The sequence below is a fragment of the Dendrobates tinctorius genome, unplaced genomic scaffold, assembly GCF_039654945.1.
Source record: "Dendrobates tinctorius isolate UK_male_01 unplaced genomic scaffold, ASM3965494v1 ptg000064l, whole genome shotgun sequence".
NCBI classification, from domain to species: Eukaryota; Metazoa; Chordata; class Amphibia; order Anura; family Dendrobatidae; genus Dendrobates; species Dendrobates tinctorius.
In genome coordinates this window covers 47,187,664-47,205,905 of record NW_027361732.1, presented here as the reverse complement: position 1 = coordinate 47,205,905, position 18,242 = coordinate 47,187,664, and the positions used below count along the sequence as shown (strand labels likewise).

The 18,242-nt window shown below is 48.4% G+C and overlaps 1 protein-coding gene across 2 annotated transcripts in view; it reads left to right on the top strand.

The window, feature by feature from the left end:
* The window catches only part of TBC1D4 (TBC1 domain family member 4), a 235,228-nt gene that overhangs the window by 22,553 nt on the left and 194,433 nt on the right, over positions 1 to 18,242 (top strand). The window lies entirely within an intron of this gene.

Sequence of the window (18,242 nt, the reverse complement as noted above, 5' to 3'; positions counted from 1 at the left end):
CTTGCAGTGGGAAGGTGGACAGCGCAGGAGACAGTGCCGGACACACATTGGGGGATCAGCTCACGTTACAGAACACCAGGAACACAGGAACAAGTATGGAATGCGTGGACGGCAACTGTGAGCAGGAACTGGCGGTGTTGGAGGTCAGGGGAAATACTAGAGACAGAGTGGAGACAGAGGCCAAATCAGAGAATGTTTAAATCTGAACTAGCTAAAATTTGCAGGCAGCAGCAGTTTGCCCGCCACACAGCAGGGGATCAGCTGACGTTACCGAACCCCACTTTCACATGAACGAGTGTGTTTTTCTGTGTGGACAGCACTTCCGAGCACCAACTGGCGTTGTCGGAGCCCAGGGAAAATGAGGTAGTAGGCCGAGGCCTACTTGGAGCCAGGTGTAAATCTGAGGTTGTTTGACTGTGGAGAGAGCAGGACACTTTGCCATACACACAGCAGGGGATCAGCTGACGTTACCGAACCCCACTTTCACATGAACGAGTGTGTTTTTCTGTGTGGACAGCACTTCTGAGCACCAACTGGCGGTGTCGGAGCCCAGGGAAAATCAGGTAGTAGGCCGAGGCCTACTTGGTGGCAGTTTGCGATTGTTTCTAGACTACTACTAACTGTCAACGTATTCCAATTAGGCCTCTGTCTTCACTCTGTTTCAAGTATTTCCTCTGGCTTCCAACCACGCCAGTTGCTGCTCTGAAATGCCGTCTGCACAACCCACACTTGTTCCTGTGTTACTGGGGTTCTGTAACAGCAGCTTCTCCCTAGAGGTGAGTCAGGCAATGTCTCCTGCTCTGTCCACATTTCCACTACAAGTAGTGGGAATGTAGACAAAGCAGGAGACATTGCCGTGCTCAACTCTGGAGATGAGCAGATGTTACAGGACCCAGGTACCACAGGAACAAGTGTGGATTGTGCAGACGGCACTTGAGAGCAGAAACAGGCGGTGTTGTAGGCCGGAGGAAATACTCAAAACAGAGTGGAGACAGAGGGCAAATCAGAGAACATATTAAATCAGAGGTAGTCAGAAGTTGTAGGCAGCAGGAGAGTTTGCCGTACACACAGCAGGGGATCAGCTGACGTTACCGAACCCCACTTACACATGAGCGAGTGTTTTGTCTGTGCGGACAGCACTTCTGAGCAACAACGGGCGTTGCTGTAGCCCAGGAAATAAAGTTCAGGTCATAGAAACATGAACACAACAGGAGACCTGGATCCTGTTGCCAGCCAATTATTTATTCTGGAAGAGGACTGGCAAATTCAGGTGAGATCCAGGCCTTGTTCATTTTCACAAAAGTAAGCCGGTCAACATTATCGGCGGATAGTCGCGTGCGACGGTCTGTTACCACACCACCTGCAGCACTAAAGACACGTTCCGATAATACACTGGCAGCAGGGCAAGCCAGCACCTCCAATGCATACTGGCTAAGCTCTGGCCATGTATCCAGCTTAGAGACCCAATACTTGAACGGGGAAGAGCCGTCTGGGAGAACACTAACAGGGCACGACAAGTAGTCTGTCACCATCTGACGGAAACGTTGCCTCCTGCTGACTGGAGCCGTCTGTGATGGTGTAGCCGTTTGTGGCGGTCCCACAAAACTTTTCCACATTTGGGCCATACTGGCCTTGCCTTGTCCTGCGGCACTGCCTCTGCTACCTCTTTGTGCAGAGCTTCCTCCACTGCCTCTACCTACATGGCTGGTTTGAAAAGCACTACCAGCAACACTTGTGGGGGGAATGGAGAACATGATGGCCTGCACAAGTGTTTCTTGGTACTCCCGCATTTTTCGCTCCCGGTTCAACTGTGGTATGAGGCTTTGTAAGTTGTCCCGGTAGCGAGGATCTAGGAGGGTGTACACCCAATAATCAGCCGTGTGGAGAATGTTGGCGATGCGGCGGTCATTTAACAAGCACTGCAGCATGAAATCAACCATGTGCTGCAGACTGCCAACTGGACCGGAAACGCTGTCCCCAGCTTGAGGCAGCATCTCTGCCTGCTCAGCATCACCCCACCCTCGCTGTACACACTGTCTACTAGAGCCTTGTGTACCTCCCTCCTCTGGAGAGATGTGTTCCTCCTCCTCCATTGACTCCTCGTCATCCTCCTCACTAAGTGTCCCCCGCCTGGGCCTTTGTGTGGAAGCACGTTGCGCAGACTTGCCAGAAGCAGATGGCATTTCTGACTGCTCATCCTCGACCTCTTCAAAAACCTCCTCACTTAGTGCTTGTAAGGTTTTTTTGAAGCAGACAGATGAGGGGGACAGTCATGCTGATTAGTGCATCATCTGCACTGGCCATCCGCGTGGAGTCATCGAAGGCACGCAAAACTTGGCAGATGTCCCTCATAGTGGCCCACTCAGTGGTGGTGAAGTGTGTCCGGCGCACAGTGCGACTTGTTTGCGCCTGATGCAGCTGGTACTCCATTACTGCTGCCTGCTGCTCACACAACCGCTCCAACATATGTAACGTTGAATTCCACCTGGTGGGGAGGTCACATATGATGCGATGTTCTGGCAGGCGGAATCGGCGTTGCAGAGATGCAATGCGCGATCTTGCCATGCTGGAACGCCGCAAGTGAGCACACTCTAGGCGAACCTTGTGCAGCAGTGCATCAAGATCCGGATAGTCCCTCAGAAAGCTCTGCACGACCAAATTGAGCACGTGTGCCAGACATGGTATGTGAGTGAGGTTGCCTAGGCCCAGAGCTGCCACTAGATTTCGGCCATTGTCACTCACTACCAAACCTGGCTGGAGATTCGCTGGCACAAACCACACATCGCTCACCTGCTTGATGGCATTCCAGAGCTCCTGTGCTGTGTGGCTCCGATTCCCCAAAGAAATTAATTTAAGGATGGCCTGTTGACGTTTGGCCACACCTGTGCTCATATCTGGCCTAACAGGCTCACGCAGTGCTGATTCCGAGGAACTAGAGTAGGAGGAGGACTCAATATGTACAGACTGCATTCCTGCAATCCTTGGAGTTGGCAGAATACGTACAGAGCCACTCTCCAGATCTGTACCCGGCTCCACAACATTGACCCAATGGGCAGTGAGGGAAAGGTATCGTCCCTGTCCATGGCTATTGGTCCACGCATCGGTGGTCAGGTGGACCTTGCTACTGACGGCATTTAGTAGCGCATTTTTAATTTTTCCCTCCACATGCTTTTGCAGGGCAGGGACAGCTTGCCTGCTGAAATAAAAGCAGCTGGGCACATTGTATTGTGGAACTGCCAATGACATAAAGTTCCGGAAGGTGTCAGTCTCCACCAGCCTGAATGACAGCATCTCAAGGGCCAGTAGTTTGGCAATGTCGGCATTCAGAGCCAGTGCTCGGGGATGGTTTGCCGAGTATGGCCGCACTTTCTCCCATGCCTGTGCTACCGATTGCTGGTGAGTGGCCTGGGAGTGTGCTGATGACTGCGAACGTGGTTCAGTGGGTGGAATTTCACTGGGTCTCTGGACAACAGTGGCAGTGGTTCTTCCATGGCGTTCCAGTGAGGAAGCCGAACCAGCTGTGTGTGAGCTGGAGGAAGAGGCCCCAACACGAGCTGAAGAGGTGGTAGGTGCTGCTGAAGGTTGGCCTACATCTTCAGTGTGTCTGTGTAACTCCACCTCGTGCTTGGTACACACATGTTTCCACATATTTGTGGTATTGAGGTTGGTCACATTTTTCCCTCGTTTCACTTTCTGATGACACAGCTTGCATTTGACAAAGCAAATGTCATCTGCAACTGTGTCAAAAAAAGACCACGCACTGCAAGTCCTGGGAGCGCCCGTTTTGGAAGAGGATTGCTCCTCACGGGTGCCAAAGTGGAGGCTACAGGCAACCAAGTCTGCCTCCGCCCTCTCCCTCCTCTTTTGGCCGTTCGGGGAATCTCTTCCTCAGAGCTGCTCCCACCACCTTCCTGTGGCTGACGCCATGATGGGTCAAGGACCTCATCATCTCCACTCCCCTCTTCAAGCACCGGCTGGTCCTGGGTTGTCTCGCCAGCACCGTACGCACCAGAAATTGGCAACTGAGTCTCATCATCATCTGATTCATACTGAGGTGTGCTGACCATAGGCACTGGCCCACCCGCCTCTTCAGATTCAGAGGGACAAAGCAGTTGCCCATCACTGCATACTCCCTCTTCTTCACGCTCTAGAATGCTGCTTGGCTGGCCACCTCTTTCCAAGCCAACAGATTCTGAGAACAGAAGTAAAGATTGAGATGGCTCCTGTCCAGGGCTCTCAGACTGCCTGGGCAATTTGGCAGGTGGTGAAGAGACAGATGGTTGCTCTTCAGTGCTCTGGCCTTGGGAGGATGCGGAAGTCATTGAAGTGGATGCGTTAGCTGCCATCCATCCGACAACGGCTTCAATTTGTTTGTCACGCAGCAGTGGGGTACAGCGAGGTCCTACAAAGCTGCGCATGACGGACTGTTGCCTGGTAAAAGTGGGGGATGCCGGGTCACTGGTGGCCGCAGCAGACACCGAATCCCCACGTCCTCTCCCTGCTGAAACTCCACGGCCACGACCACGTGCCTTACTCCCTGCCTTCTTCATCTTGGTAGACTGATAAAGATAGGCAGAAAAGTAAAAAAGGGGTGGCTTAGTGTTCTTATTCCTGAACACCTGCTAACCAGTATAAGAAACACTAATTTGGCTAAGAGTGTGTGTACTACACTTTAATATGATCTAATGTGGCCTAGACAACTGTAAAGTGGAGTGTTTGGTGAACTTTATTTCCTTTTTTTGGGGGGGGAGGAAAGAAAAGGATGTGACCAAAGTTTGAAAGCTATAGTATCACAAACTTTTTGGAGCGATTACAATGCAGGAAGCTAACCTACAATGCAATTGATGAGGCTCCAAAAAATAGGGTGATACTAGTCTGGCTGGCCCTGAAGGGCACAAGCCAGCAAAAAGGCTCCTCTATCTAATCCTATATAGTGTTTGCAACCAACCAATGACAATGGATGCGGTTGGAAGCACACTAATATAGGAGCAAAAATCTGGCTAAATTAGCTGCAAAAAAAGGACTATGTATGAGGCAGTGACGCACGCTGAGCGGACTACAGCTAGCGGTGGCTGTAGAACACACTGCAACGTGAGCTGCACTCACACACAGAGAGACCTATCAGACAGCCAAAAACCGTGCAGAGAAATGGGCTATAGCACTGAAAGGCTGCTGAAAGGCTCCGCTGTCCACTCCTTTAGTGTTTGCAACCAACGTATATGGATACGTATGGAAGCACACTATACAGGAGAAAAAAAAAGCAGCAATAAAAGAAAAATGTGTATGAGGCAGAGACACACGCTGGCCGGCCTACAGGCAGACGTGCCTGCAGGACACACTACACAGCGTGGGTCTGCACTCACACAGCCCTTGCAGACAGCTGTGAAAACAGCGCTGCTAGGGAAAAGCAAGCTACAGTGGTGGTTTATGTAGCCTGGGTTAAGCACTATGTTTTGTGGAATCGCTATTTCTAACTGTCCCTCACAGTCTTCAACAGCAGCCTGTCCCTAACTGAATTCACAGCAGAGTGACCAGAAATGGCGGCTGCAGCGCTTTTTATAGTGCATCATGACATCATTTCAGCAGCCAATCACAGCCATGCCAGTAGTTAACATGCCTACTTGCCTAACAGGATATGCCCACACTTCCGAGGATCCCCATTGGCTGAATCAAATCAAGCGGGCTCCTAGCATTATGGGATCTTCCGATTCCGGTATTCGATATGAAAAAAGTATCGGAACTAAGTATCGGAATTCCGATACAGCTAATATCGGCCGATACCCGATACTTGCGGTATCGGAATGCTCAACACTAGTCACCACTCTTCTGGCTTATGATGTCGGGATGTGAAGGATCCAGCATTTTGTATAAAACACCTGATACTTCTGTTTTTTTTTTTTTTTGTAGACAATCCATTATCAGAGATGCAGTGGCTTACTTCCCTCTCCATATACAGAACACATGCACGCCCCGTCATGCCTAGCGTGTGTGTGTGTGTGTGTGTGTGTATATATATATATATATATATATATACTATAGCTTTGTCAGAACCCATGCATTCCCTGTCGTTCCCAGTGTGCATGTTTATCAGCTGCTATTAGCTGAATATGCAGCAAGCCTTAAAAATTCGACTTTTCTAAAAGCAAAATAAGAATGTTGACAAACTTGAGATGTCAGATCTTGTTATATACGGTACCTGTCTGAACAGGGTTGAAAAATTATATCCAACACTTACAACCCTCAAGTTATATTCAACCCTGATAGTAGTAAGCCTCAAGTTGTATTCAGCCCTGAGGGAAGTAGCCCTAAAGATGTATTTAACTTGGACAGAAGTAGCCCCAAGTTATATTCAACCCTGACAGACATATCCCTCAAGTTTTAGTCAACCCTGACAGAAGTAACCCTCAAGTTATAGTCAACTCTGACAGACGTATCCCTCAAGTTATAGTCAACCCTGACAGAAGTATCCCTCAAGTTATAGTCAACCCTGACAGAAGTATCCCTCAAGTTATAGTCAACCCTGACAGAAGTATCCCTCAAGTTATAGTCAACCCTAACAGAAGTATCCCTCAAGTTATAGTCAACCCTGACAGACATATCCCTCAAGTTATAGTCAACCCTGACAGACATATCCCTCAAGTTATAGTCAACCCTGACAGACGTATCCCTCAAGTTATAGTCAACTCTGACAGAAGTAACCCTCAAGTTATAGTCAACCCTGACAGAAGTAACCCTCAAGTTATAGTCAACTCTGACAGAAGTAACCCTCAAGTTATAGTCAACCCTGACAGAAGTAACCCTCAAGTTATAGTCAACTCTGACAGAAGTAACCCTCAAGTTATAGTCAACCCTGGCAGAAGTAACCCTCAAGTTATAGTCAACCCTGGCAGAAGTAACCCTCAAGTTGTATTCAACTCAATTCTGGTGATGATGCATGTGTCCATTACTTTCAGTCTGCGTTTTTCGATCAGTAACAGTATGAAGAGCTTAGGGCATAGTTGGCCAAGTCAATGAGTAACTCTAGCATGTCTAGTCCATCCTGAAGCACTGGGCCAGAAGTAGAGCTGTGAGCGAAAGGAAGTTTTTTGTTTTTAATTATGTTTTTCCCTTAAGAAAAAAAGATAATCCTGAAAGACATCAGGAGAAATGCAGGAAAATCCAAATGGTAAACATAGCCTTAGAGCTCATGGTGCTGTGTTATAGCTGTGCACAACCTGTAAATTAATTCACTCGTCATTGTCCAGTATCTAGGTGTCACGTCACCGTTGGACTCAAGGCCTGCTGTTCCGGTCACGGCCACTAGGAGGCGCCAGACCGCCACTTCACTGTCAGATTCGGGGACGGCTGTTCCTGCCTCGGCCACTGGGAGGCGCCGTGGTCCGCCCGTGAGTTATGGTGGTGACAGAGAAGTGGCTCCTGCGCAGGCGTCTGGTGGGCGCAGGCTCCGCCCCTCTGTCAGTCATCAGGGGGTTACTGCAACTCCATCTGGCCTGGTCTTGGGGGCGGCCCTAATGACATCACCAGTCCAGGAACCTGTGAGGGATGACCTGATCCCTCAAATACCTTGGGACTGGTCTTGCAAGCCGCCGGATATATTCTTGGTTCCCCTGTGTGTTACTTAGTGATTGATTTTTGTTTGACTCTGACCTCAGCCTGGATTTCTGACCCCTCTTTTGCCTGACGATTCTGTACTTCTGCTACTCTCCTGTTTTGTGACCTTGGCCTGGATATTCTGACTCTGCTACTTCCTAACGATTCTGTACCTCTGCCGCCCTCCTGGTTTTTGACTCTGACCTTGGCCTGAAATTGACTCTGCTATTGCCTGCCGTTTTTGTACTTCACTCTGACGACCGTCCTGCTCTGGCCGCTGCTCCTATTCAGACAGTACCTCCTGGGCTCTGTTGTAAATCCAGATCCCTGTATAGGGGTAAAGGGTATCAGTGTTTCTCGGGGTGTTGCCTGGCTGCAGCCCAGAACCGCAGACGGACGTTACATTATATCCGGCCATAAAATTAACTGCTTCTTGTGTATATACCCAACATATACAAAAGCAGTCTCCCTGAACTTTTTTTTTTTTTTTCTTCTTCTGACTGAGCTGATTTTTGGCCTGAACACCTGTTGCAGTGCACAGCCTGGAAGATCTCTCTCATTTTCTTGGACAACTATGCGGCAGTCTGGAGTCTTCAGGGAGAGAGCTGCACCTCAGAGATCCATGCTCCTGGCACGTCGACCTCTGGGCAACTACTCTGGCTATGGTTGCCCAGAGGTTCAGGTATTGCCCGCAGATGCGGCTAAAGTTTTATTACCCATTTCAGTTTCATGTGGTCAGAAATCGCTGTGTTTAAACGCGTATGTGGATAGTGGTTCTGAAGGAAATTTTATGGATTCCTTGACTGCTAGGAATTTGGGTGTAACTCTACTAAAACTTAATGCCCCTATTAAAACCACGGCTATTAATGGCACGTCCATTATTCAGGAGGGGGTTAAGTTTGTTACTGCCAAGGTTGCCATGTCTGTGGGAGCCTTACACACTGAGCTGGTGTCATTTTTTGTGATGGACAATTTAACCTCTGCAGTTATTCTGGGTATGCCATGGCTACGCCAGCACAATCCTGTCATCGACTGGCACTTGGGTGACGTTGTACGCTGGAGCCCACAGTGTCAGAAAAATTGCATATCCTTGGCAGTAAACCAAGTTAAGGTTAAAACCCCCCGCATACCGTTTGCTTTCAGAGATTTTGAGGATGTCTTTTCTATTGTAGAATCTGAAAAGCTACCCCCTCACAGAGAGTATGATTGCCCTATTGATCTGATTCCGGATGCCCGTCTCCCTAAGGGAAGAATATTTAATCTCTCTGGCCCAGAGCGTCAGGCCATGAATGACTATATTGCAGATAGCCTAAGAAAAGGGTTTATCAGACCGTCCATTTCTCCAGTTGGGGCTGGGTTCTTCTTTGTGGAGAAGAAAGATGGTGGTCTCAGACCCTGCATTGATTATCGGGAGTTGAATGCAATCACTATAAAAAACCAGTATCCGCTTCCACTCATCCCTGATCTTTTTAATCAGCTAACAGGAGCCCGTTGGTTTACTAAACTTGACCTCCGGGGGGCATACAATCTAGTCCGCATAAGAGACGGGGATGAGTGGAAAACGGCCTTCAATACACCCCTTGGCCATTTTGAGTACCTGGTTATGCCGTTCGGACTCAGCAACGCACCTGCCGTATTTCAGCACTTTGTTAACGATATTTTTAGAGACATTTGTGGGGTGTATGTCGTGGTGTATTTAGATGACATTCTGATTTACTCTGCTGACCCAGTGACACACTCTCAACACGTCTGTTCTGTGCTACAAAGACTACGTGAACACTCCTTGTTTGCTAAACTGGAGAAATGTGTATTTTTTGCTGAGGAGGTACAGTTTTTAGGATACATGGTTTCAGGTAAAGGCTTCCGCATGGATCCTGCCAAGGTCCAGCCTATTAAGGCTTGGGTGCAACCAAAATCGCTGAAAGCGCTGCAGCGATTTTTGGGGTTCGCTAATTATTACCGCAAGTTTATTAGAGGTTTCTCAGAGATTGCCAAGCCACTCACGGATCTGACCCGGAAAGGGGCGGACGTGGCCAACTGGAATCCTGAGGCAATTCAGGCGTTTTCTACGTTAAAAGAGAGTTTTGTGGCCAACCCAGTTTTGGTTCAGCCGGATCTGGACCGTCCATTTATTGTGGAGGTGGATGCCTCTGAAATCGGAGTGGGAGCAGTGCTATCACAAGGCACTACATCCCTCACTCAGCTTCGTCCATGTGCGTTTTTTTCCCGCAAATTCTCTCCCACGGAGAAAAACTATGATATTGGGAATCGGGAACTATTGGCAATTAAATGGGCCTTCGAGGAATGGCGTCACTTCCTCGAGGGCGCCAAACACAAGATTACGGTAATTACCGATCATAAGAATCTGACATACCTAGAATCAGCAAAAAGGTTAAATCCTAGACAAGCAAGGTGGGCATTGTTTTTCTCTAGGTTTAATTTTATAATCACCTTCCGCCCTGGTACAAAAAATGTGAGGGCCGATGCCCTCTCTCGCAGTTTCTGCCCCTCACAAGCCGAGGACTGTGAACCAGTTCCGATATTGGCCACTGGGATCATTGTCTCCGCAGTGTCATTGGACCTTCTGGAGGAGATCCGTAAATCCCCAGAACAAGCCCCTGACACTACGCCACCCAACAAATTGTTCGTTCCACCTGCGTTTCGCCTACAAGTGCTTAGAGAATCACATGACTCTGTCTTGGCAGGCCATCCTGGTCTCAATAATACCGCCAGATTGATAACTAGGAATTTTTGGTGGCCGACGGTGGTTAAGGACTGCAAAGAATATGTCTTAGCATGTGAGGTCTGTGCCCGCGCCAAGTCCTCCCATACTCGCCCTGCCGGCTGGCTCCAGTCCTTGCCCACCCCCGAGAGTCCATGGACCCACATCTCCATGGACTTCATTACGGACCTACCGTCCTCAGATGGAAAGACGTGTATCTGGGTGGTGGTGGACAGGTTCAGTAAACAATGTCATTTTGTCCCCCTGTCGGGGTTACCTAACTCGGAAACGTTGAGTAAACTGTTTATTGTACATGTGGTACGTTTACACGGTGCCCCGGTCAATATTGTGTCTGACAGGGGTACCCAATTCGTGTCAAAGTTCTGGAGGGCGTTCTGTAAACGCATTGGTATTGAGCTATCTTTTTCCTCGGCTTACCACCCTGAAACCAATGGGCAAACCGAACGTGTCAACCAGGCTCTGGAGCAATACCTTCGTTGCTACATCTCAGAACACCAGTCCGATTGGGCAGAACATCTGCCACTAGCCGAGTTTGCCCTAAACAATCAGTATCAGGACTCCATTAAGTCTACCCCCTTTTTCTGCAACCACGGGCTGCATCCGCGCTTTGGCTCATTCTCGGCCAGAATGTCGGAGCTTCCTGGGGTAGAGAAAAATATACATCGTTTAAAAACCATTTGGTCTGAGGTAAACTCTAACTTGAAAGGGGCCCGGGTTAGACAGACCTCGGCAGCGAACAAACGGCGATCCAAAGGACCGCACCTGGGAGTTGGAGACAAGGTTTGGCTCTCCACCAAAAACATCAAGCTTAAAGTACCGTCTGCCAAACTGGGTCCCAGATTTATTGGTCCATACGAGATTATAGAGGTGATTAACCCGGTGGCCTTCCGTTTAAAACTCCCTCAGTCTTTCAAATTTCCCAATGTCTTCCACAAGTCTCTCCTCAAGTTGTATCGCTCCCCAATTCACCCTGTCCCGTCCCCTCCTCCTCCCATTTCGGTCGGAGGGTCCTTGGAGTATGAAGTCCAGGGTGTCCTTGACTCCCGCCTTGTAAGAGGGTCCGTACAGTATCTGGTACACTGGAGGGGCTACGGCCCGGAGGAGAGGTCCTGGGTCCCTGCGCGGGACATCCATGCAAAAGCACTAATTAGAAGGTTTCACCTCCTCCACCCTGACAAACCAGGTTTTGAGGGTCCGGAGGCCCCTCTTGGAAGGGGGGGTACTGTCACGTCTCCGTCAGATTTGGGGCCTGCTGTTCCGGTCGCAGCCACTAGGAGGCGCCGGGCCGCCACTTCGCCGTCAGACTCGGGGACGGCTGTTCCTGCCTCGGCCACTGGGAGGCGCCGTGGTTCTATTACGTCGCCGTCAGACTCAGGGCCTATGATCCCAGCTTTAGCCACTAGGAGGCGCCGGTCTGTCACGTCACCGTTGGACTCAAGGCCTGCTGTTCCGGTCACGGCCACTAGGAGGCGCCAGACCGCCACTTCACTGTCAGATTCGGGGACGGCTGTTCCTGCCTCGGCCACTGGGAGGCGCCGTGGTCCGCCCGTGAGTTATGGTGGTGACAGAGAAGTGGCTCCTGCGCAGGCGTCTGGTGGGCGCAGGCTCCGCCCCTCTGTCAGTCATCAGGGGGTTACTGCAACTCCATCTGGCCTGGTCTTGGGGGCGGCCCTAATGACATCACCAGTCCAGGAACCTGTGAGGGATGACCTGATCCCTCAAATACCTTGGGACTGGTCTTGCAAGCCGCCGGATATATTCTTGGTTCCCCTGTGTGTTACTTAGTGATTGATTTTTGTTTGACTCTGACCTCAGCCTGGATTTCTGACCCCTCTTTTGCCTGACGATTCTGTACTTCTGCTACTCTCCTGTTTTGTGACCTTGGCCTGGATATTCTGACTCTGCTACTTCCTAACGATTCTGTACCTCTGCCGCCCTCCTGGTTTTTGACTCTGACCTTGACCTGAAATTGACTCTGCTATTGCCTGCCGTTTTTGTACTTCACTCTGACGACCGTCCTGCTCTGGCCGCTGCTCCTATTCAGACAGTACCTCCTGGGCTCTGTTGTAAATCCAGATCCCTGTATAGGGGTAAAGGGTATCAGTGTTTCTCGGGGTGTTGCCTGGCTGCAGCCCAGAACCGCAGACGGACGTTACACTAGGCTATTGGACACTTTGTACCACCTTCTGATTACACACTGCCAGAATACCATGACTACCATCATTCCTCTCCATGACACTTGATGCCATTGTCCTTTTGATCACGCCGCTGTTTGTGGTACGCAGACTGAGATGGATGGCACTAGCTGACGTTGACCCTGATCGGGAAAGAGTAGGCTATGCATAACTATCGCCCCCTTGTCTGTAGCCATAGCTGGTAATTATGGAAGTTGATAATGATCTTTGTGTTTTCTGGAAGAGTTGTACCCTGTACATGGGATCGCAGGCCCCATCTATTTCTTATAACTAAGCAGACGATAAAAAAAAGCACTAGTCACCTTAGGCCTGTTTCACACATCAGTTTTTTCTGTCAGTTAAAATCCGCTAAAATGTCGGACAACGGATCCGTTCCTGTACTGACAACAACGTTTGCCATCAGACCGTTGTTTTAACGGATCAGGAGAAGGAAGAATTTTAAAGGAGAGAGAGAGAGAATGAATTTTTTTCCGTCGCCAGAAATGCAGATCCTGCCGAGGAAAAAAACCTTTCATTGTCTGTCCTGTCCGCTCAGCGGACGGCAAAGTCTTGGCGGATCCATAAAAAAACGGATGACCATCTGTCAAGATCCGCCGTTGATACAAGTCAATGGGGAAAAAAACGGATCCGCCAAGAAAAATGGCAGATTTTGACTGATGGGGGAAAAACGGATGTGTGGAAACAGGCCTTAGCTGGCATGAAATGGCCGAGAGGCTTTAATAGGGTTACTTTTTTTACATAAATAAATATAAAATTAATACTAAAATAATCAAAGTTAGCAAAGTCCATATAAAGAACCAATGAACTCAGGACCATTTTAGAATTAAAACTTTCCCCTAAGAAAAAGCCTCACGACGACTTTCCTTCAATGAATGTGGCAAACTCCAGGGGTTGAGTGGGCCGGTGACAGATAATTCGTCTCTTCAGAGACCGAGACACTGAAGCGAAAACCTGAGGGCGGGGTATAAATAACTCACCTTCCCGCACTTTTTCCACCAATCAGAGTGACATCTGACAGACGACTAGGCCAGCCAATCAATCAGGACGATTGCTCGCCTCCGTTACTTGACAACAGGGACTGTTAACCCTTTACCGTTTTGCTCATGTGGATCCTCATGAGAACTTAAGGCATCTATATAAACAAAAACTGGAAAACAGTAACAGTACTAACCCTCGTTTAACATTTTTTAAAGGAAATCTGTCACCCCATTTTAGGACTATCAGCTGTTGAGGGCAGAGCAGAGTACTGCAGTGAGCAGGCGCCAGGAAGGGTCAGAGAGGTCCGGCGCCTGCGCACTGCAGTACTTTACTCTGCCCTCAACATAGCAGGTAAAGTACGCCTGCGCCGGAGCTGCGACTGGAAGCAAAGAAGAGGAAGTCACTGCTACAAGATAGGAGGCGCCGGACTGCGACACCCATCGGACCAAGACCGGACCGCCCCCCCGGTGGGTATAATATAATTTGTTTTTCTTATCTTTCAAGTTACATCGGGGGCTTATCTACAGCATTACAGAATATTGTAGATAAGCCCCTGATGGCGGTGTCGGCAGCCGATAGTCCAAAAATGAGGTGACAGATTCCCTTGAGGCTGTGTGCCCACATAAGCGTTTTTTTTTTCGCATTTTTTAAGTGTTTTTACCGGCAAAAACGCTTAGAAATCGCTCAAAACAAGCATCCCATTCATTTTAATGCATTTTGCACTTTTCGTGCATATTGATGCGTTTTTTTTCAGCGAAAAAACGCTTTGCGGTAAAAAAACGCAGCATGCTCATTAATTTTGCGGAAAAGTCTGTTTTTAGCTATATTCAGCTATTTTCTATGTGTCTGAGGACGCACAGAAAAGAACGCATCAAAAACGCGCGGGAAAAAAAACGCGCGTTTTCTGGGAAGGAGTCCGGTTTTCATGCAGAAATTTTCTGCATATGTGGGTACATAGCCTTAAACTTTAAGTACCATGAACCCATGTAGCCCCCGCTCTAATTGCTGTGGGGGCTGTCCAGTATAGTAGTACCTCACTACCTTGCAGTCAGATCCTTGCAGACTGCTTATTTCTGGCTCACCTAGCAGGTAAGTGAGGAAAGGTAGAAAGCGATGAACCTTTGTCTGCTTTTAGCCAAACCTGCTCTGCACAAACGTGTTTATACAGAACGAGCCGCCCGACTCCTGATCTCCAGATGACAGACTTGTTTTCATCTGCTTGACTTTCAGTCCTGGTGCGGGGAACAGAATACCTAGAAATGACCATAGTAAAGTGACATCGTCATAATGGTGTTGGCTTACAGAGAAACAGGAACATATTGTACAATATGCATTCGGGGCCGAAAATGTTTTCCCTATCATTGTGATATCAGTGATGTGTCACAACCTAGAGAAACCATTGTTACATGGCGTACTGCCGTAGCTATTCACACATGGGAGGGTATATGGAGACTTCTCGGCCATACCTCCTGTTCTGTAAATGTAGTGACTGTTATTATCAGAGGTCACCATTGGAGTAAACAAGGCGTACATAACTTCCATAAACTTCAATGGAAAGTAACTGTGCACGCACTGCTGATTGCCTGTCAGAAAAGGAATGCGGAGCCCCTTTACTCAGCCGGAAAAGGATGAAGCAAATCCTACGTTTCTCTGTTGTTAATTTGGGTCTTTGATCGATTTCTTCATTGTCGTGGACTGTAGGCTGATGTCTGCCTCCCTAGTGGTCTAAGGCAGTAAAGGTTTGGTTTGTAAGGACCCCCATTAGACTAATGGTCTGAACCCACTGATATCGATAGGTTCAGCCGATGGTCTAATGTCTGTGGGGGTGTCGGTCGACTGATGGTGTGAAGTGGTGTCTTTCTAATATGTCCGATTTCAGACTGACGATCTCATTGTTATTCTGAACTAGCTGAAGAGCCCGGCGCTGCCCGGGCATAGTAACTAACTACGGTTAGTTATAACAAATTATAATGAAAATATATATATATATATATATATATATATATCTCTGAGTGTAGAGCCCTGCCCACTCCGCATAGCCACATTCACTATGATATCCCACATCATCTCGTCAGCCAGAGCCACCAGACTACTATCCCTAGTATCCCACATCGTCCCGTCAGCCAGAGCCACCGGACTACTACCCCTAATATCCCACATCATCCCGTCAGCCAGAGCCACCGGACAACTACCACTAATATCCCACATCATCCCGTCAGCCAGAGCCACCAGACTACTACCACTAATATTCCACATCATCCCTTCAGCCAGAGCCACCAGACTACTACCACTAATATTCCACATCATCCCTTCAGCCAGAGCTACCGGATTACTACCCCTAATATTCCACATCATCCCTTCAGCCAGAGCTACCGGACTACTACCCCTAATATCCCACATCATCCCATCGCACATGCCGGACTACTCCCCCTAATATCCCACATCATCCCATCAGCCAGAGCCACCGGAATACTACCACTAAAATCCCACGTCAGCCAGAGCCACCAGACCACTCCCACTAATATCCCACATCATACTGTCAGCCAGAGCTACCAGACTACTACCACTAATATCCCACATCATTCCATCAGCCAGAGCCACCAGACTACTACCCCTAATATCCCACATCATCCCATCAGCCAGATCCACCGGACTACTACCCCTTATATCCCACATCATCCCATCAGCCTGGGGTCAAAACCAGAGCGCTGAGTGGAACGGTCTTAACTTCCATACCGGGGATCCCTTTAAGAGAGGCCTGGGGTCAGAACCAGAGCGCTGAGTGGATTTGTCCTGACTTCCATACCAATGATCACTTTAATAGAAGCCTGGGGTGAGAATCAGAGCGCTGAGGGATTTAGCCTAACTTCCATACAGGAGATCCCTTTAAGAGAGACTGGGATCAGAACCAGAGCGCTGAGTGGATTTGCCGTGATTTGCATACCAATGATCCCTTTAATAGAACCCTGGGGTCAGAGTCAGAGCGTTGAGGGATTTTCCCTAACTTTCATGCAGGAGATCCCTTTAAGAGGGCCAGGGGTCAGAACCAAAGCACTGGATGGATTTGCCCTGACTTACATACCGGAGATCCCTTTAAGAAAGGCCTGGGGTCAGTACCAAAGCGCAGAGTGGATTTGCCCTAACTTTCATACCAATGATCCCTTTAAGAGACCCTGAGGTCAGAACCACAGAGCTGAGTGAAACGTTCCTAACTTCCATACCAGGGATCCCTTTAAGAGAGGCCTTGGGTCAAAGCCCTGGATGGATTTTCTCTGACTTCCATACCAATAATCCCTTTAAGAGGGAAGATGTGCCTACGGGATGGAGGATGTGTGATGGGGATATGGGCAGGGAGGGGGGATTCATTTCTGTCATGTGCTCTCTGCTCCTTTCAGGGGGGCAGACAATGGCTTGGAGCATATGTTCCCGGGGATGCTAGATTTCTCCCACCATGTCAGTGTCTGTTGAGGTGTTGTCAAGTGGGAAAACTTGCTCATAGCAACTAATCACAGCTCAGCTGCTTTTAACCAGCTCTGGTGAAATGAGAGATGCTTAGTGATTGGTTGCAAGGAAAACTGTTGCTCATAGCAACCAATCACAGCTCAACTTCTGTTGAACAGCTCTGGTAAAATGAAAGATGCTTCGTGATTGGTTGGTGATACACACACACATACATTCACTTTTATATATAGAGATACAGTTGTGGCCAAAAGTATTGACACCCCTGCAATTTTGTCAGATAATACTCAGTTTCTTCCTGAAAATGATTGCAAACACAAATTCTTTGGTATTATTATCTTCATTTAATTTGTCTTAAATGAAAAAACACAAAAAGAATTGTCCTAAAGCCAAATTGGATATAATTCCAAACCAAGCATAAAAAAGAGGGTGGACAAAAGTATTGGCACTGTTCGAAAAATCATGTGATTCTTCTCTAATTTGTGTAATTAACAGCACCTGTAACTTGCCTGTGGCACCTATCAGGTGTTGGCAATAGCTAAATCACACTTGCAGCCAGTTGACATGGATTAAAGTTGACTCAACCGGTGTCCTTGTGTGTACCACATTGAGCATGGAGAAAAGAAAGAAGACCAAAGAACTGTCTGAGGACTTGAGAAACCAAATTGTGAGGAAGCATGAGCAATCTCAAGGCTACAAGTCCATCTCCAAAGACCTGAATGTTCCTGTGTCTACCGTGCGCAGTGTCATCAAGAAGTTTAAAGCCCATGGCACTGTGGCTAACCTCCCTAGATGTGGACGGAAAAGAAAAATTGACAAGAGATTTCAACGCAAGATTGTGCGGATGTTGGATAAAGAACCTCGACTAACATCCAAACAAGTTCAAGCTGCCCTTCAATCCGAGGGTACAGCAGTGTCAACCTGTACTATCCATCGGCATCTGAATGAAAAGGGACTGTATGGTAGGAGACCCAGGAAGACCCCACTTCTTACCCCGAGACATAAAAAAGCCAGGCTGGAGTTTGCCAAAACTTACCTGAAAAAGCCTAAAATATTTTGGAAGAATGTTCTCTGGTCAGATGAGACAAAAGTAGAGCTTTTTGGGCAAAGGCATCAACATAGAGTTTACAGGAGAAAAAAAAGAGGCAGTCAAAGAAAAAAACATGGTCCCTACAGTCAAACATGGTGGAGGTTCCCTGATGTTTTGGGGTTGCTTTGCTGCCTCTGGCACTGGACTGCTTGACCGTGTGCATGGCATTATTAAGTCTGAAGACTAC